The following is a 22,052-nucleotide window of genomic DNA, read 5'->3' on the forward strand; positions in this document are numbered from 1 at the left end:
GTTCCATGAAAGAAACTACAAAAATAACACCACCCTATTCACAACATACTCGTTAAACATACTTTTATGAATATAAGTAAAACACTTCATAATCTTATATTTACTATATAATACAATTCAAACTGAATTAAAATGCTTTTTGATATCAGAGTCTTAGGTCTTAGCTATTCCCTGAACATTGTGGGAGATTGGAAAGCATTTTTAGTTAATGCATTTGGGATTAAAACCACTGCTTTTTGGATGAAAAAATAAAGTTAATTGGCATATTTTGCTTCAATGACCAAAAGAAACATAAGGTAGCAGTGCAAATTAATGGAGATGATAGGTAACTCTTGCATTTTTAAGGGGGAGAATGGAAGAACAACAAAGATTATAAAAGCTTTTTAGGCTAGGCATTTGGTTTCAGCATGGTGTGGTAAAGGGCTTCATTCTAACCATATGCCTCATGCTCTTGAATATCTATGATGAAACTTCAAATGAACAGTAACATTTTTATACTTTTCCATAGAATGAAGAATGACAAATCTTCTGAATTTACTTAGGTGAAAGCCAATTAGGAGAGAGATTTAACTCTGGAAAGTAAAAGCACCAAAATATAGCTTAATTAAATAGGGAAGATAATTTTAAAAACATAATCTTCCTATATTCATGAACTTCTTAAGGGTTCAAATCTAAAGACCTTAAGTTAAAATAAGAAATCTTAACAATGACAAAGGCTACAACCCCCCGAGATACAGAAACCAGAGAATTTCTGGGAACTGAGAGGAGAGTCACATCCACACTAGGGGAAATCTAATGGCTTACTTTGACACCGCATTCCCCAAATCCCACCACCTTCGGACTCAGCTCTGAGACTCCATGAGCTAACGACGGTTTCCCTAGGATTACAGAACCAGGACAGTATCTCAAATAGAATGCTCTAAGTTAAGCCTATAGTTCTACAGTAACATTATAATAACTTTGCTAATAATAACGTGGATCAAAAGTTTTTTTAAAAGGTAGGGAAGAATAACCCTATACTTTGGAATTAAAGCATATACTGCTAATTCTTAACTATAACAAAAAAAAAAAAGAAGAGGAGAAGAAAAAGGCAATTACAATCCTTTGAAAATGCAAGGAAATTAAAAGTTCAGAATTATCTAAAAGAACCAGAAATTACACTCATATTTTCTTCTCTAAAGAGAGATATTCATATTATGTATGACAGAAATCTCTAATTTTATCAATAAGTGGGAAGTCTGTCTTGGTCTGCTGTATCTGGATTCAATGTAAAGCAATTATACTCCAATAAAGATGTAAAAAGAAAAAAAGATAATATGGAATGGGGTGAAACAGGTAGGGGTATAGATAAAACATGACAGTCATCAGTTGGTAAATATTAAAGCTGGATGAGTTCATGGGTATGCAAGGAACACTTACAGTATTTTTATACTTTTGTATATGCTTAAAATTTGTGATAATTGTTTAAAAACAAGACGACACTGTAGAAAACTGTTTGGCAGTTTCTCAAAGGTTAAACGTAGAGCTACCGTATGATCCAACAACTCTGCTACTACCTACACTGCACATCTAAAAGAACTGAAAGCAGGGATTTGAACAAATATTCGTACACCAATGATCATAGCAGCATGATTCACAATAGCTACAAGGTGGAAACAACCCAAGTGTCAATCAACCGATCAATAACAAAATATGGTATATACACACAGTGGGATTTAGTAAGCCAAAAGAGGAATGGCATTTTGTTACATGCTATAACATGGATGAACCTTGAAAACACTAGGTTTAGTGAAATAAGCCAGACATAGAAGGATAAATATTGTAGATTCCACTTACATGAGGTACCTAGAATAGGCAAATTCATAGAGACACAAAACAGAATAGAGGTTACTAAGGGCTGGTGGGAGGGAAAATGGGGTTGTTACTGTTTGATGGTTAAAGAGTTTTTGTTGAGGATGATGAAAAAGTTTTGGTTATAGACAGTGGTGATGGTTACACAACACTGTGACTGTATTTAATGCCACTGAACTGCATATCTATAAATGGTTAAAATAAATATGATTTATGTATATTTTACCACAATAAAAAAAAGAGGAATTAAAAAAAAGAAGACATTTCCAAGCTACTAATACAAATGAAGTATATTAAGCATATAAAATACATAAGTATAAACAATTCACATGTTTTTATAAACATTTAAAGAAAGCTTCAGTGACAGAGCTGAAAATTATTAAAGTATTTTAGCAGAATACCTAACTTCAATTGACATGAATGTCTAGCAGTAAAAACTGCCCTGGGATTAATTCTACACAGTGGCTGATGACATACCAGCCTGTGTATGCATAATTATCACATATTGCTAAGTTTTCTGTGTAGCATCTATTTCATGTGGTCACATTAATTTCAAAACATGAGCAATGGCTATTACTAACAAGGGGACCACAATTCTAATTTAGGAATATGAAGTTTATATTGGTTTGCTTTGTTTTGCAGAATAACAATTGTCATGGCTGGGTGAAAGATATTCTCACTAAACCAATAAATAAAATCAACAAAGGAAATGCATCAGTGAAGCACTCAAAATGTCAGCCTTCAGTGCATACTTATAGCCTAGTAGTTTCTTCAGAACTATACACCAAGACCACTGATGTCCTTCCGAGGTTTAACTTGGCATTGAGCTGATTACCCGGAGACTCTGGAGTTTCCTGCCAGATAAGGGACAAACATACCAACTGGGTATGGTGTGCTACTTGCTGCTGTTTTAAAAAACAATGCCAGATTGCAACACTCTTTGTGCACAAAAATGCCTGACATTTCTGGCTTAAGACCTTTTGGGTCTAATAAATAACTCCATTTCTAATGACAGAGGTTTCTTTCATTGATGGATTTATTAAATAAATAAGTAGTTCATCAGTTTACAGAATGTGTTATTTCACACAATTTAATATGAAAGAACTAGCAGGTGGTACTATTAAGAACCATCAGTAGTAGGAATTGTTTCATAGATGACCAACTTAATCTACATTTGGAACACTGCCATCCTTTATAAAGTTTTTCCATATAACACATTCAGAGTTTTAGTGCCCATCTACTCAGGGTGTTTATGAAATCCTTGTGCAGCTTTAAACTTGACCTATCCCACTGAATTATATTTTATGGGACTGTGTTAAAACTGCTGTGTATTCATCCAGACCACATTCTTTAAAGGAACTTCAAGCCAGGATCATGAATGCAATTTATGAAATCACTCAGCAGCAGCTGGAGAATGTTTTCAATGAGGTGGAAAATCAGACTGAATGTTGATCACCAAAAAAGGGTGGTTATGTTGAAGTCTATAAATTTAAACTGCAATGTTAAAGTCTTATTCACACTGATTTAAGTCATTTTTATTTTTTTTCTGTCACAAATACAACAAAGATTAAGGTTTAGCGTTAACATGGAATTTTAAAAACACCCAAAATGGCCATGATGTTATACATTTCTATTAGAAATTTTTATTATTTTTCCCATGTTAGAAGACTAATAGCAACTCATTAGAAAATGTTTTACAGCATCCTAAAAGGCTAAAATATATTTTAGAGATCACTGATTCTCCAGTTGACTTAGGCCATGTTTGTAAAATTGTACTATTTATAAAAATGTATTTTTATAAGCAAACCATTTCCTAATGGGTTGTGAAAGGAGAAAAATCAGTGCAAGAGAGAGGTTGATTAACATGTTAAAACAGAACATGACTAGATACAATGCAGTAACCTGGATTTGATCCAGGGACAAAAAAAGGACATTAGAAAAACTGGTAGAAAAACTGGTAAAATCCAGATAAAGTCTGTGGTTTAGTTAATAGTATTATACCAATGTTAATTTCACAGTTCTGACAAATCTCCCACAGCTATGTTAGGTGCAGATGAAGGATATAAAGAAACACTCTGTAGCATTTACGCAACTTCTCTGTAAGTCTAAAATTATTCCAAAATGAAAGTTTATTAATTTTTAATGTTATGAGAATATTGGTAGCTTCTGCAATCCCCTTCTTCTCTACCTTTCCTGTACCTATTGCTTGTGACAAATTTTATTTTCCAGAGTTGGCCACCAAATCTCCTGTCACATGTTCTTTTTAGCCATGTTTCCCCATTAAGAACTAGCATTTACTTAGCCATACTCTTGAATCTGAGATCACCCTGAGTCTACTTTAACCAACGAAACATGGTAAGAGTGATACTATACCAGTTCTAAGTGTAGCTCTTAACTGGCCTGGTAGCTTCACCTCCTACCTCTCTGAATGCTAACTCTTAGAACCCAGACACCATTTTATAAGAAACCCAAGCAATGCAGAGAAGCTACATACAGGTTCTCTTTTTCACAGCGTTAGCTTGAGCCAGAATCAACCAGCCCCCATGAGAGTAAGCCACTCTGGACATCAAGCCCAGTCGAGCTTTGTGATGACAGCAACCCCAGCCAACACCTGATTACAACCACATGAAAAAGCTCAACCAAGCACTGCCCAGCTAAGCCCAGACAACCCGCAGAACTATGAGACATAACAACTATGAGAGATAACAAATCACTGTTTTATGCCACTAAGTTTATGGTAGTTTGTTACACAGCAAAAGATAATTTGGACACGTAATCATCAAAAAGGAAACTGCTACCCAGATGAATTCATGGAAGGGTTGAAAATAGAAGGTCTGAAAAATAGAAGAACTGAAAAAACAATAATTGTTTCTATTTTCACTTTACTATTCTGCCTATTTCTTTCTTTTCACAGAATTTATTGATTATAGCAGTTAAGGACAATAAGCGATTTTCAGGAAAAAATACTCAACTAGAACTTCATGGGAGAATCTACATTTTCACATTAACCAAGAGTCAAACATATCAGTTCACTAAATACTTTCTTAAAAGGGACATCAACTACTCATTGCATTTGCTTACTAAATGACAAGAATATTTTACTGACTCCCAACGGCTAGAGCAAGTAATCCAAGCAGAAGCTATAAAAATACTTATCTAAAATTGACTACATAATACAAAATAATAATAGCTGATATTTATCTCAGATATTCCTCACAGTCCTATCAGGTGGCTCTTCTAACTTTCTCTTTTTTTTTTTTTTTTTTTTTTTTTAGCGGTATGTGGGCCTCTCACTGTTGTGGCCTCTCCCGTTGCGGAGCACAGGCTCCAGATGCGCAGGCTCAGCGGCCATGGCTCACGGGCCCAGCAGCTCCGCGGCATGTGGGATCTTCCCAGACCGGGGCACGAACTCGTGTCCCCTGCATCGGCAGGCGGACTCTCAACCACTGCGTCACCAGGGAAGCCCTAACTTTCTCTATTTTATCAATAAGGAAAATGAAGTTTAGCAATATTAAGCAACTTGCCTAAGGTCACCAGTTCAGTTTGGGTAGGAGCTAAGCTTCAAATCCAGTTTGTATCCACAGTCCAAACCCTTCCACCACACCTCTCCTGATTATGATATTTTTCTACTTAAGGTTTCTTTCATACATTTTAATAGACTATTAAAAATATTCTGAATCACTTAATCAAATAGTATATTTTAAACTTGGTCTAACATCCCATTCCATAGAAGAGATATGTATTCTTTAAAAAAAACTTTGTTCTGTAAAGTCTTTTATTGGGCCAGTTGCTATAAGCCACTCAGGTTATAGTAATTTTGTTGTAGCACTTGAATGAACTAAGGTAGGTAGCTATAAATAATAGGCAATTTAGCAGAATCTTTGGGGTTAATTACTAATAGCAAATTAAATACCTACAAGTCTTGACATAACACTCTAAAATGTAAAATGACATGATCGTCTTGATTCTACTCCTAAAAATATCTCTAGAAGCAGTTTTTTTCTCCTTTCATCTTCACTATGCTCGTCCGGGACTTCACCACTTCTTGACTAGACCATTGCAAACGGCTCCCAAATGTCCTCTGTGTCTCGAACATAGTTTCTCTACAGACCATGTCCCATACTGTGACCATAATTCTGTCCTTAAAGCATAGTTTTGATCCTTTTGCTCCTTGCACTCAGACAGAAAATACTTTCAAAGTATTTGAAAATCGAAGTTCAACAATTTTAGTAAAATATGCAAAGCTCCACCTCCCACTCCAGCTGCTGCCCCTCTCTGGTCCCAACCATCTTTCAGGTATCACTTCTCACTATATTCCATCGAATATTATTTGCTCTGAAAATCATCATCTTTCATTTTTCTGCTTAATATTGCTTAAACTCAGGTTGATTGCTTTTTCCCCAAGTTCTTTTTTTTTTTCAACAGAAAATTCATGCTTCATAAGCTGATAGCACATGCTTACTTTTTAAGCTCAATCATTCATAACAGGTCACTTGGCTCAGATCAGGAGGGGAGGAGGAGAGAGAGACTGACACCCAGTGCGCCTTTGAAGAGGTCAAATATGGGGATGTAGGCAATTTTTTTCTCTAAAATAGGAATGAACTAGGCAAGTATGGATGCCATTAAAAATAAGTAGGTCTAAAGGTAGAGAAAGGAAAAGGAGTTTGACGAGACAAGATAATCTGCTTAGCACGAGTACCAGAAGAAAGCCCAAGAAGATGTGAACAAGTCCGTCAGCCTCTGCGGGTCCAGTAGCACAGTGGTTCTCAACCTTGGCCGAACACTGGAATCACGTGGGGAGTGTCTCACCATGCAAAATGTACTCTAGAACAATTACATCAGAATATTTAGTGGTGGAACCAAGGCACTGGCATGCTTAAGAACACCTCCAGGAGATTCCAATGTTCAAAGTTGACATCCACTCTGTTAAGACAATGCTGATGAGAAAGGACCAGAAAAGAGAGTTGACAGCTCAGATAACTAGGAAGCAGCAATGCATTACAGTGCCCATGTGCACAGTGATGGTTTTCTTCAGGAATGCTTAGTAGCCTGGGGGCAGGAGCAGATAAAGGGAAGGGTTGGCTTTATCCAGAGTTGAAAACTGGCAGGGATCAGAAAATTGAGAGACCTGATCTTACAACACTGCAGTGAAAGACTGCAGACTTCAGGCTAGACAAGAAGTCAGGAAGTCACTGAAATAAAATTTTCAATGAGTTAGATGAACAAGCAGGAATAGTGGCATGAAAGAGGGACATGACATCAGAGAATAGGATCCCTGGGTTTAAGATTTAAGACTTCAGAGGAGGCATCATTCTGAGTGAGCATATATTCGAGACCAAGGCCACATCGGAGAACTGCCGGAACAGAGAAGGAAAATGTCAGTGGCATAGAAAGTCTTTGGAGAACAAGGGATTGAGGCGAGAGTGTTAGCTGGGGCATTATCATGAATGTTAGAGATACCTAGGCTGACTATAGGAGCTGGGAAGGGGAAAAAGCCAAGTCCAAGGGCCCTTTAAATCTGGAGCAAGTAGAGGATGGCAGGTGGTATGGAGCTTAGAGCATGGTGTCCTTATTAATGCGGTAGAAGAAAAATGGACTGAAGTGGCAGCAGCAGAACAACCCTGATCACAGAAACCAAGTCCTAAACACACACACTTAGAATGAGCAGCATCCATCTGAGAGGGCTGAATCCTTTCAATTAATGGAAGAAAATAGAGGAGCATCTTTTCATACCTGTATTTGTTCACGTCACCCTCACCCATGCTTAATTTTCATCAATGGCTTCCACTGCTCTTAAGATAAAGATATTATCAGGGCCCACAAGATCTAGCATGATCTGGGTCTGCCTAACCCTCCAGCCTCATCAAGTTCCACAGCCCCTCCTGGCTCTCTGCGCATCAGCCTAAGGGCCTCCTTCCAATTCACCGAAAGTGCTGTATGTGCCCTCCCACCAAAGGGACATTTTGATTTCCTATTCCCTGTCTGGAACCCTCTCCTCTCCATTCCCTCTCTATTCAGTTAACTCTTACACATGTTTTCACTCTCAAGTGTTACTTAGGGAAGACTTCCTCAAACTTCCTCACTTGGTCATCTGTTCTCATAGCACTTATCAACACTGTAGTTTTACACTTATTCAGGTGATCATATCTTTAATGTTTGTCTCTCCAACTGGACTCTCATTTCCGTGAGGGCACAGACTGTCATCTATCATAATCACCATTTATTCCCAATGCCTAGCAAAGTGACTTGCATATGGCAAGCCCACTATAAACGTTGTCAAATGAATAAATAAGTGAATAAATACATGAATAGATATATAAATGAACATAGCGAAAAGGCTGATGTAATCTTGATACTATTCTTATAGCAGCCAGAGATACTATTTCTCAATGGCTTCATATATGCCAGATATGGCTACTCACTTAATCCATGCATCAACCTCAAAGATAGGTTTTATCACCTCAATTTTATAAATGAGGAGACTGACACTCAAAGAGATTAAATGACTTGCCTACTGTCCCCCACCAGAGAAGTACCAGAGCCAAGATTTTCTTAGGTAGAGGTATTCTATCTCCAGGTAGAGCTGGCCTTAGGATACCTTCAGTTCAGGCCAAATTATTCCTCAAAAAAGCAACTTTAGATGTGCACACGTATCTGAACATGTATCAGTTTGAGTAGCTTCAAGCTGGTACTCTTCACCTTGAATTTTACAATAGAATAAAAGGCACCAAGAGAGCTGGAAACTGGATCAACAGAAGAGAACAGATTTGGAATGGAAAGTTCCATAAAATCATGGGGAGGATAGTAGCCAAAATCCTCGTAGGCAGTCACAGAGGATCAGAGAGAGGAGGAAGAAGCAGCACAAAAGGTTGATTCACTGACGGTACAGAGCTTCCCTGAGGTGAAGGGGAATTTTCATTCCAGGGAGACCAGTTCCGGCTAAGAATAAGTCTCTTCCTTATCCACTGGGATAAGACTCTGACATCACCATTTAGTACTTATATTCAAATACATGAGCATCTTTTTAAGAAAAACTGGGTTCTAATGGCAGGAACCCCTATGGCTCATAATCATGCAGAAGTAGAGTGGTTTTCGTTTGGTAACAGTACTAGACTGTCTCCTTGACATTGCAAACAGAATTCCAACTTGCCACAGTGGCAGGTCCAAAGCACATGAACACCTATATACACATAGAATATGTGAGAAAAGAAACTTTCACATTTTTCTTCTATCTAGTTTTGGTCAAAAATCCAAGTAAGAGAAGAGCCATTTCACATGCTATATTAGTTTCCTAGGGCTGCCATAAGAAAAAGTACCACAAACTTAGTGGATTAAAATAACAGAAATTTATTCTCTCACAATTCTGGAGGTTAAAAGCCTGAAATCAAGCGTCAGCAGGGGCGTGCTCTCTCTGAAGTCTCTAGGGAAGGACCCTTCCCCCTCTCCCCAGCTTCTGTTGGTTGCTGGCAATTCCCTAGGGTTCCTGCATCACTCCAATCTCCGCCTTCCTCATCACACGACCTTCACCTCTCTGTACGTGTCTCTGTGTCCAAATTTCTCTCTTTTTTTAAGGACATCAGTCATTGGAGGAAGGCTCACTATAATGAGTATGAGCTCATCTTAACTTGATTACATCTGTGAAGACTCTATTTCCATAAGGTTACATTTAGAGGTACTGGAGGTTAGGTCTTAAACTACCTTTTGTGGGGACACAAGTCAGCTCGTTCCTCCAGAAAGCTTAAATGCTACTTTTCTATAAATTGAAATTACTAGAAGGCAGCATACCTGCACCCAATCCACTCAATTCACTTCACTGAAGGCTTTTAGTCCTTCAATAAAATGCCCTTTATGTATATTAAAAGTTTAAATAAAAACATGAAAAATATTAGCTTCTTTTACAAAATCACTATTGAACACAATAATCATTATGTTTTTACAAAAAGCCTTTTTTAAATTACCATGAGAAAAACTTGTTTCTCCTGATGTCAGTGAAAAGTTTTCTTTTGTTTGCAAATTACTAAGCTTTAGTAGTCTAGACTATAGTGGTCTACTTATACTTAGTGGTGTATACTATAACTACAGTAGTGTGGGGCAGTGTGTCTCAAATGTTAGTGTGTGTCAAAATCACTGGGTGGGAGTGACACACAAAACACACACACACACAAATCACTGGGTGGGAGGGTTAGGGAGGGAGATGAATAAAATCCCAGGTGTCTAGGACCCACTCCAACAAAATCAGAATTGATGGGGATGAGGCCCAGACATATGCACTTGTGACAAGCATTCAAAGCGAATCTGATGAACACTAAGCTTCAGGACCACCAGGTAGGGTTTTTACACTCCCTTTCCCCCTTTATTCTTAGGGGTGTACAACTTGCAAGTTCTATTTTAATGGTCTTGTGGAGTTCATGTCCTTTATTGCAAACTATATCATATTTTTATATTTAAATTTAAGATTAACAAGCAATTTCTAACCATGCCACTTTTGAATTACTCGTTTGAAATAATACTTGTGACTATTTTTTAGGTCCTGCAGCCGTTTTTTCCAAAGATGACATACATTCTCGAACAGATGGCTCTCTATTCATCCTCACCATGTCCCTCTGTGGCACACTGGAGGAAGAAACTACCATTCCCTTCAAAGATGAAAAACAAAGGCTTGAGTCCAAGTCAAACTGAATATTTATTAAATACCTTTAGTATGCAAGACACTATTAAAAATCACCTCATCAGGGCAGGCTATAAAGCTACGGAGGTGCATCTCTGAATATGGAAAGGTTAGTGCAGCACTGAAGCACTTCCTAGCTCACCGATTTCACCATCTCCTTTTTGCACAGAATTAAGCAGTCTGGACAGCTTAATGATTTTAATTGATCAGTATAAGCCGTCATGAACAATTCTGAATAAGAGCTCCAAGTTCAAGTACCTTCTTCTTTCCACATTATTTTTCTCTTTATTTCACATGTAAAAATCAACTAAAACCTCTCAACTTTAAGATTATAAGGTACTATAATGTACTACAGTCACTAAAGTAAATATATATATATATATATTAGTTCCTATGGCCTTGAAACTATCTGAAAAAAAATCTAGAGTTGGTTTGAAGTCTTTTGTGAAATCCCTTGTGAGACTCAACTGTTGACTGTGGTTAGAATACATTCAAAAGTATAATCAGATTGCATCATCACCATCACCTGCTCAGAGGCGCATTGAAGGCACATGTACTTGTGAGGCTGAAGCTGGCTTATTGTACTACACTCTCATGTGGGCTTGCCAGAGAGATTAGTCACCATTTTGCAGCTGGTTTCAAATTCAGTTGCTGCGATACAAGTGCAGATGCAATGGCTTACCCTAATTATATTGCTCCAGTTTAATCTTTCCATTTGTAGCATACATACTATCTACTGGATCGAGTTCAAGACTCTGAAATTGGTTTCAAACTGAAGAGACTTCAACATCACACATTTGTGACCCTCCCCTACAGCTTGCTAATCACATTTCATCACCGTATCTTTTGGATCTTCTGAATCCATCCCAAAGGTGTTTTTAGCTCTCTAAGCCATCACTGAATCTTGTTAACAAAAAGGCAGGGAAAACTGATCGTAAAAAACATTTGTTTTAGTAAAATAAAAGTTATGTCATCTCCAAAGACACTTTTTGACCTTAATTTTTTTTTTCCATTTTCTCTCTGCTTGGAATTAAACATACTAGCAAATCGTAAGGAAGTTAATCGTAATCAGTGATTTGTAAACTTGACTGATAATCAAAAGCACCCTATAGGTTTCGGGAAAAACACAGACTTCCCAGCTTCATCAACCTATTGAGTCATAATTTAAAGAGGTTTCTTTTAAAATTAACCTACAGGCTAAATAAAGCTTATTCTGAGAGTTAGAATGAAAGAAAGAGAAGAACAGGTTTCTGCCCATTTCGGGCAGGTCTCTTTGCTGCCTGCTATTGTCCATATCTAATAAATGCCTTGTGTCAAGAATAATATCTGTACACACAACATAGATAAATTAGAAATTTGGGAGTAACATGTACACACTACTATATATAAAATAGATAAACAACAAGGACCTACTCTATAGCACAAGGAACTATACTCAGTATTTTGTAATATCCTATGTGGGAAAAGAATCTGAAAAAGTATATATACACACACAAATACACACACACATATGTTTGTGTATATATATACATATATACATATATTAATAAATGTATGTATAACTGAATCACTTTGCTGTACACCTGAAACTAACACAGCACTGTAAATCAACTATACTTCACTTTAAAATTTAAAAAATAAAGAATAATATCTATACAAAGAAATGAGGTAAATCGGAACTTTTAAAACAAAAGAAAATACTAGAATCATCAGATCCACAGAAGATAATCAGACAAGAGGCTCCAAGAGGATATTTTTGGATGTGAACAATAACGATGAGGAATAAAACACCAGTTTCCAAATACTCTTAATTTCTTAGGCATATGTTTCTATTTGCTGGATGAATATAGTTTTTTATCAAGATAACTTAAAAGTATGATTTTGAAGGTATACATTTTAAATTTTAGACTATACATTTCTACTTTCTTGTTTCTTAATCATTCATTCATTCATTCCACACTAGTGTTGTGATAAAGTGGTAAACAAGAATAAACAAACCACATATGTGGTACCATACCACATATGACATTATAAAAAATTAAAATATTAAAACAGTTTTATGATTAAAATAAAGTGTAAGAAATTCACATCAATGTATTTCAAAATACCATTAGGGATAAAGATAACACATTCAAGTTACAGGGGACACATTATTTGGAAAAATCACTCAAGTTCTGCAATGTTTCCTCTCCCCAAATGAATGATGCCAGTTTTACTTTATTATTTGATCAAAAATTTATAACTTATACAAAAATATGAAGTTATTAATAAATGTTTTGCTACAAAATGTTAATCAACGCACTGTTGACATAATGAATCACTGTGTTAATTCTAAAAACTGGATTTCCCCAAAGTCTAAAAGCTACACAACCATGATAAATAGAATCTACAGTACTTTCAGTTACTCTGCTTAATATTCTAAAATTAAACCATTAAACAACAAGCTTAATTAATGCAACTTTCCTAAACAGACTTTCACATGAATGACAGAATGTTAATCTAACAATTATTTATGGCCAGTTATAAACTTAAGCATACACAGAAGTGGTGAAATTTAACCAAATCTTGAGGTCAAAATTTTAAACTCACTCTCCCATCCAGACCACAGTTCCTGATCCATACAGTTACAAATTAATTTACAAATATTATTTAACATTTATTTTATTTGTTCAAAACACAAGCTATTTTACAAACACATCATACTATGTGTGGCCTAGAGTGGGAAAAAATAGATGAATTAAATATAGTAGAGATTATCTTATCCAGTGTGATTGGAACCATTTCTTCATTTAATAAAAATCCAGATAAACAGGAAATCATTACAAAACACACACTTTAGACAATACATTTCAAAATAAATAATGTCCATTTATTGATAATAAAGTGAATAATTTGACATTGTTTAGAAGAAATACAAATTTTCCTGGCACTGGTACTTCCCATCTATTAGTATTTCTGAATGGTGATTCAGACTTATTCAATACAACATAGAACTATTTCTAGGGCATTTGTAACTATGACATGAGTAATTTTTGGCTCTGGATTGCTCTTATCTCCTCCTCCTCCTCATGTTGAATCCATCCTTTTCTGTCACAACCTGTATGGTTTCTGCATAATCCATAGTTTTATCTAAAAAAACCCCTGTGACTATTGGTGTACCATACATTAGTGTCCTACCAATTGACAAAAGTCAATTTGAGATAATTAAAAACATATACACAACAACAACAAACCATGTCCTTCAGAATCCCCTTGTAATTCAGGATATTATTAGATTACAGTTTTCACCAAGGTTCTGGAAACGCTTACGTGGAAATTTTGCTCTCTACCACTATACTATTTCTAAAATGTTTGATGTCATCTATTTTATATAACTATTAGTTCTGTCTTACACTGTTTTCCCCAAATACAAACTTAAAACTCTTTTTCCATATCTGCTCTTTAAACAATCCAAAATCTGATTCAAAGGTCGGAGCAAGGACATTACATTCCATGGCAAAACTATGGCTTAGGTCACTTTCTCTAAGGTCTTCCTCAGGACAGGGATGTGAAGAAACAATGTACAGGGAGCACGTTGTTCATTTCAGTAAGTTTATTTACAAGTGTTTCTATGCTGAAGGTACATATTAATGGGGAAAATCCTATAAATAATTTAGAGTCCATCTGGCTGAAAAACTAAAAAAAAAATCATATGATGTATATTTTTCTAAAGTTCTAGGATTTGTGAATTTGCCTATAAAAAACTTTAGTTTGTTAGTTCTAGTTGTATTACTGCCTAAGGTAACTGTAATTTCCTCTTTGAATTTTTTTACTCTATTGCCACATGCTCTGCTTTTTTATGTCATCATTTTGAAGAACTGTTTCAACTACATGGTATGACAAACCTGCAATAAAATTGGCATTATCAATAAAAAGGAAAATCATTTGTAAATTTTTGAACAACAGGTTGATCAGAAGAAAATTTCTCCTTGCAAGTGCCCAATACCCCAACATCTGACTTTTCCTCCACTTTCACCCATCTGTTACTTGATGTAACCTTCCCACATGGGGAAGATTTGGGGTCAAGGCCTTTATTTGCACTAGAGCCGCCAGATTAGAGTTCTGAGCCTTCCTTAGAAAGCCCAACATACAATTCATTATACACAATATCCAATTATTTTTAAGCAGATGAGAACATAGAGACATTTGCTATCAGTCTGACGTAGATTCCTAGATTCTTTAAATTATCTCAGCCACACCTAAGTTGACAGCTCCTTTTTTCTATTTTAGCAATTAAACTATATGGACTATTTTCAAAACATTTAACTGTGTTTTTGTAGAAATACTCCTTTTTTATACTCATATATTTTTAAATTAAATTGTGCAATTACAATAACAAGCACACATGTTGAGGAGCAAAGAGGGTGACAACTCGACAGGACACCACTCTGCTGGAGAAGGAGAAGCATGTCGGCTCACTAGAGAATAGCCTATCAGCTGCCAATATTCAATGCTTTATAGAAAAGTTGGAGAATATTGGTCAATCTGCCAACTCATTTAAGTGAAGGTCCGTTAAGACTTTTGCTATATACTTTTCTTTGAGAAAAAAATGGGACCCTTCTTTTCCGTAGGAATGGATAAAAGAGGCACTGAAAAGGAAGTAAAGGTGTTTGGAGGAAATTAAAGAAAAATAAATTTTGAATTTACAAATCTTTGTCAAAGACTAATCCTATATTTCCAATTCTTATTTCAAAGATATACTTGTATCATTATATTTTTAAATAAAGGTTTCCAAAGAAATTTGGTGAATACAGATCTTCTTTGACTTATGACAGGGTTATAGCCCAACAAACTGATGGTAAATTAAGAATATCTTTAAGTCAAAAATGCATTTAATACATCTAACCTAGTGAACATCATAGCTTAGCCTGGCCTACCTTAAACATGCTCAGAATAGTTACATTAGCCCACAGTTGGGCAAAATCATCTAACAAAGCCTATTTTATAATAAAGTATTGAATTTCTCATATAATTTATTAAATACTATACTGAAAGTAGAAAACAGACTGGTTGCATGAGCGCAGGATGGTTGTAAGTGGTTGTTTACCCTCATGATCACGTGGCTGACTGGGAGCTGCAGCTCACTGCTGCTGCTGCTGCCCAGTACCATGAGAGAGTATCATGCTGCAATTCTTAGCCCAGGAAAAGATCAAAATTCAAAATTCGAAGTACAGTTTCTACTGAATGCCTATCACTTTCATACCACCGTAAAGTGGAAAATCCTAAGTTGGGGACTGTCTGTGTATAATTAAATAATAAAAGTCAAGAACAGAAATTTTAAGTATAACTTGTACATAGTGAAACATAACTCATTTTTCAAATAAGATATGAATGCAATTTCTTCCATGTGGATACAGATACTATTGTATTTTCATTAATAATTAAATCTGACAATCTGAATTCTATCAGTTAAACTAAAATAGCTAATTTTGACCACCCACAAAGCTGTAAGTAGCATAGGAGAACCTGGAAATGCTAACATGAACTGGTAAAAAAAAGTCTCAATTTTAATTGGATTACTATTTTTTCTTTAACAACAACAACAAAAGGTTTTATCTAATTTATTACTTCAATTAATCAACAATGAAGATGGAAAGAATTTAAGCAACAAAGTTAAGAATCGCTGAATGGAATATCTAGCAGCATTTACTGAACAGACATGCTTAACTTGAGGCTTTAATAATTCCAGAAGGACTCAAGTGGCCAGCCCACAAGAGTACAGGGCTGTTTCAAAGACAGAATGATACCAAATATGTCACTGTGCTCTGAAATCTTTAAAGCACTAGAAAATATTAGACATTCTTACTAACACATATTAATTAATTCTAATGATGTAAAACTTTTTCATTAAAGATCGTATAACTTCTATTTCCAGGATTTTCCAAAATTTTAAATGATTACTGATAACTTTCCAAAAGTTATTCTAGGTAGTATTTTAATAAATGTTAAGTTCAGTAAAATACTCAGTTTTGTAAGATCCTCCATGAAAAAAGGAGTTTTAAGCCAGTCTGGAAAATGCTGAATGAACCGAAGTTAGATATTTTCTAGACACAGTAATATATTAAAGACTAAAAGTTTCTTATGAAATGTTTTCAACCATTTTAAGCCAAGCATTTCCCATACTTAATTTAAACATGATTCTCCTTTATCACCAACTATTAACATCTAAGAAAACTAGTAAATGTTAATGTTTCCAATTTAACTCAAATATTACTAAGTCATCTCTTATTCTGTCCTAATATGAAAAATTTTACATCAATTTTACATTTTTTTGACCTACTACCTTTTGTCCTATATGTTATATGCAACATGCATTCACCGCTAATTCTGGGTAAACCTGTTATTTAGCTACATGGTGAACAACCAGCAATGGTGTCACCGAGAAACCAATTAGATAAATACAGGAAGGTAATGATCAAGTGCACGAAAGAAATAAAAATCAAAACATCAAAATTAATAGGATTCGTAAAAATAAAATAGTTTTTCACACAAAAACAAATATTTGAGATCCGTCATATATATATCAACAGAAGACAACAAAAATTGAAACAACAATACAGAATTACTGTCCTTGTTTTAAAAAAATAATACTGATCTTGAGACGGAAGTATATAAGACAACAAACATGGCCAGAATTTACAAAGTTTGAGATGTTGAAAACATAGCTTTTGTAAAAGCAGATTTTCCTACCAAGCTGTCCATCCTCTAAAGTACTATGAAGGTAAGTGGAATATAGAAATCTACCAAAAGAATTTATCTTCACAAAACTTAAAAATTATCCCTCAGCCCCAAACATTCTATAAACGTATGTACTAGGCTGTGAATCACATCTCAGCATACATAAAGATTATCATTTGTGCCACATTCTCTGACCACAGTGCATTAAATTAAAAATCTTCACCAAAAAGATAACCAAAACAAAACATCTTGTATACTTGGACATCTTAAATATTTTTAAATCACTCAGCCAAGAAGGATTAAAAATTGAAAACTGTAACACCACAAACTAATGGAAGTAATGCAAACTAAAAATTGGAAGCTGCTAATTAGCAATTAACGGGAAATACAGAGATTTTTATAAGTATATTAGAATATTAAGAAGTTTAAAAATTGATGCGCCGAAAGTAAGCAACCAACCTAAGAACCTAAAGGTGAATTATTAGAAACAAAAACCTTATAAAGATGGTTGCTACAAAAATCAACTACATGTTTTTATACTAGCAACAAAAGAGAAAATGCAATCTTTGAAAAGAAAACATTTTCAGGAGGACAAAGTAGTGAACACGCATGTACCCAACCACTCAATCTAAGAAATAGAATTTATGTTAACCTTGAAGTCCCCCGATCTCACACTTCCTTACTCCCACCTCAAAGGTATATTCCTCTCTCTAAATTCCATGTTACCCACTCTCTTTTTAAAGTGTTACCATATTCATTTTAGTTTTACATGCTTTAGAACCATATATAAATGGAATGACAATCACAATGTTTAGACAATATTCTTCAATGATTTGCCTTTCTCATTCAACATATCAATATCTGGGATATTGCTACTTGTACTCTTTAGTTCTTCATTTTTATTTGGCATTCCATTTTATAAATATACCACGGTTTATATATCTGTTCTAATGATGAACATTTGGGGGTGTTTCTTATGTTTTATTTTATCATTAAAAGCAATATTGTTATTGGAAACTTATAGGCAGAAAAAAGAAAAAAAGAACCTTGACCTAAGTCTAACACTTTGTACAAAAATTATTCAAAAGAGACCACCTAGTTTATGGTATTTTTGTTACAGCAGCCCAAAGGGACTAAGACAGTAGCATAAGCAAGGGCTAAAAACAACATCGGGTAAGACATGTCATTTTAATGACCTTATCCCCAGCTGGTCACAAAACAACACTACAAAATGTAATAGAAGGACACATCAAACAGACCCTTGTTTGGAACAGATGATTTCTGAGCAAACCCTACTCATCCCACAAACCTTGTTTGTCCTTGTAGGCTCAGTGCCTGACTTTCAACGCCAAGTCTCCCAGTGAATGGTTCACCTTCTCTCTAGTTTCTTCTGCTTTGTTTCACAGTATTCTGCCCTCCTGGGCTGCCGCTCCTCAAAAGGAACACCAACATCTGACCTGTCCAGCTTAGCCTCAGGACTCATCTTCACAAAAGATGGTAAGCTAACAAAGGCTGAGTCTTCCTGACTCTCACTGGTGAGGACCCACAACTGAACAACTTTCTAATGTTCACCCCTAAAAAAATTGATCTAGAATCTCACATCTACATTGTATGTGCATTATATAACTATTCACATGTATATAATTCTGATAAGTTTGAGAATATGGATAGAAAAACAAGGAGATGGAAGTTCATTTTAGACAAAGAGGAAATAAAATTCCTTAAGGGTGACAAAAAATTTGAAAATATGTAAGAAATTATTATGCAAGGCACCAAAAGACTGGGTATTAAATAGTTAATTAGCATTTTTGATGGTTAGGACTCCCTTTATCCTCCTCTCTCTAACCCCTCCTTTTCCCTCTCACTCTTTCCTTCCTACACACACACACACACACACACACACACACACACACACACACGGACACTCTTTGTTGGTTAAGAAATTCTTAAAAGAGATCCATACAATATAACTGCCTATATCTGTATATACACAATATAAATACACATGTATATTTGATACTTTGTACTATCGTTCCCTTAAACCACATATTATTGGCAAAAAAAAAGTCCTAATATTTATGTCCACAGTATCTGTTGAAACACTTGTCTCTGGTTACTACAGTTGCTCATTTCAGTCAAATCAGCTTAGTATGTACTGATTATAAAATAAAATTTTAAGATGGCAAAAAGAGTAGTTAGAAAAGTACATTATTATTTTATTAGCAAAATTTCCTTCTATTTTTGAATTCTATCCGAACAAAGGACAAATATATTGACTCATTTTAAAAGGTTCCCTTTAAATGTTTCAAGTTATAAAGCATTGCTGCTTTTGTAAAAGATACTATTAACTTCTTAATAAAGTGTTAAACCTGGTCCCATTATATCCAAAATGGTAAATGCTCTCTAACAAATATATGGGTGATTAAATCACGGTCGCTGTCACTTGGGTAACTGTTTAATACAGAAACAACTCATAATATATATACCTCTACAAAACTAAAGCTGAACAATCAATAATTTTGTCTTCCTTCGTTTACAGGTAGCTTATTCGACATTAACTAGTAAATCAAGAATGAAAGGGAGGGTTGTAAATCACAAAGAAAAGATTCATTTTATTCTTAATTCCCACTTGAATGTACGTAAAATGTTAAGTTACAGACAGTTAAGGAGAAGCTGTTGTTTTGGAATATGTAATTGCTATTTAGATGATAATGGCATGGATGTCTCAGTAGAACCATGATCCAAATTTGAATAAGGTCTTAATGAAGGAGGCTAAGAGAAGAATGACGAATGAAATACAACAGTGTCAGCAACAGACCTTAATGAAGCAAATTACTTTCAGCACCTTTGTAATTCAGGAGGAGCTGCATAAAAAAAGTGACAACTAAAGGATCAAAAGCAGGACCTTTGCAAACTAAACATGCTTACAACATGACATCACTGTCTGGGCAACAAGGCATTGTGGAAGGCAGCCTCAATGTTTGGGTTTTACAGTTCACATCACAAAATAACTACATTAAAAGATCTGGCTGGGCAAACCAAGTTTCCTTAGAAAGCATCTTTACATGTCAAGTTAATGACATTTCTGAACAGAAAAAGAATTTAAATGTCCAAAGATATCTTGGCTGATTTTTAAAAAGCACTAAATATTAACACTAAGAATAGTTAGAAGGCAAAATTAAGCTGGATTCTGGATCATACAAAATTAAAGAGGTCTTTTTTTAAGTTCTAAAATATCTACTTTTAAATTATTTGTTAGATTTATGAAGCATACAATGCACACTACTTAATAAGTAATGGAATCACTTTACATATTCGTATTTTAAAATCAATTTCGCTTTTGCAAAATTGCACTGAGGCAACATGAGAGCATATGGCATGCTCACTGCCAAATGGAACATACGTTTAAACATGTTTAAATGATTTACTGAAGGTAACATTGATGATGGTGCTCGAAATGAAACACAAGGCTTCTAGCTTCCAAGGAAGCCATTCAAGGCAAGTAAGAGTGCCATAGCTACAAATTTAATTTGATACCCATAAGAATATTTTCTTAAGACTTCTAAGTTACAATAAAGTGATGATAAAATTCATTCCATATTAATATTGTAGGCAGGTCAACAAGCTTACTACCATAACAGATACAGTTTTTGCTGCAGATACCAGTATTCACAACCACAGAAACTGATTCTTGCCTATTTATCCTAACTCCTCAAACATGTACACAAATAGTAATTCTATTATCCAAATAATGTTAGCACAATTATCTGTGTTTATAATGAGAAAACAACTCCTCAACATTAATTAATGAGGGCCCTGTCACAGTCATGTTGCTGCTTCTAGGGACTGATTGAAGATGTTTTAACTTCAGAAATAAGAAGGGGGGACTTCCTGGTGGTCCAGTGGTAAAGAATCCGCCTTATAATACAGGGGACGCTGGTTCGATTCCTGGTCAGGGAACGAAAATCTCACATGCCATGGGGTAAGTAAGCTCACGTGCCACAACTACTGAGCTTGCACACTGCAATGAGAGAGCCTGCGTGCTGCAAACTACAAGAGCCCATGCGCCCTGCAGCCCGCCCGCCACAACTACAGAGCCCATGCGCCCTGGAGCCTGTGCACCACAACTAGAGAAGAGAAAACCTCCACGCCACAACTAGAGAAAAGCCCGCGCACCACAAAGAAAGATCCCGTGTGGCACAACTAAGACCTGATACAGCCAAAAATAAATTAAATTAATAAATAAATCTTTTAAAAAAGAAAGAAAGAAGAAGGGAACAAAACATAAACCTGGTGCTAAGAAAGATTCTCCATCACCTCCCTGGGCCACTGTGAGGATCTTAGGCACCACTGCAAATGTCTGTACTATAGTGGATTATTTTTAAAATCTAAGTTAAGTCAAGATGGTCTATCCAAAAATAACAGAAACAACAGATAGAATGTAGAACATACTGGTTAAAAGCACAGACTCGATCTAGTTTAAAATCCCAGCTCTGGCACTTATTAACTGTGCAATCTTGGACAAGTTATTCAGCTTCTCTCACAATTAAGTTTCCCCATCTGTGAGTTGGGGATAACAGTGCTAAGTTCTTGGAGCTGCTATGAGGATTAAATAAGTTAATCTTAGCTATCAACATTGATATTTGGGCTTCCCCGGTGGCGCAGTGGTTAAGAATCCATCTGCCAATGCAGAGGACATGGGTTCAAGCCCTGGTCCGGGAAGATCCCACGTGCCGCGGAGCAGCTAAGCCCGTGCACCACAACCACTGAGCCTGCGCTCTAGAGCCGGTGACCCACAGCTACTGAGCCTGTGTGC

General features: G+C 35.6%; 1 protein-coding gene across 3 annotated transcripts in view; it reads right to left on the reverse strand.

Annotated features, from left to right (window-relative positions):
• UMAD1 (UBAP1-MVB12-associated (UMA) domain containing 1) overlaps positions 1 to 22,052 on the reverse strand; it is a 247,208-nt gene that overhangs the window by 164,805 nt on the left and 60,351 nt on the right. The window lies entirely within an intron of this gene.

The sequence above is a fragment of the Pseudorca crassidens genome, chromosome 8 (genome assembly GCF_039906515.1).
Source record: "Pseudorca crassidens isolate mPseCra1 chromosome 8, mPseCra1.hap1, whole genome shotgun sequence".
NCBI lineage: Eukaryota > Metazoa > Chordata > Mammalia > Artiodactyla > Delphinidae > Pseudorca > Pseudorca crassidens.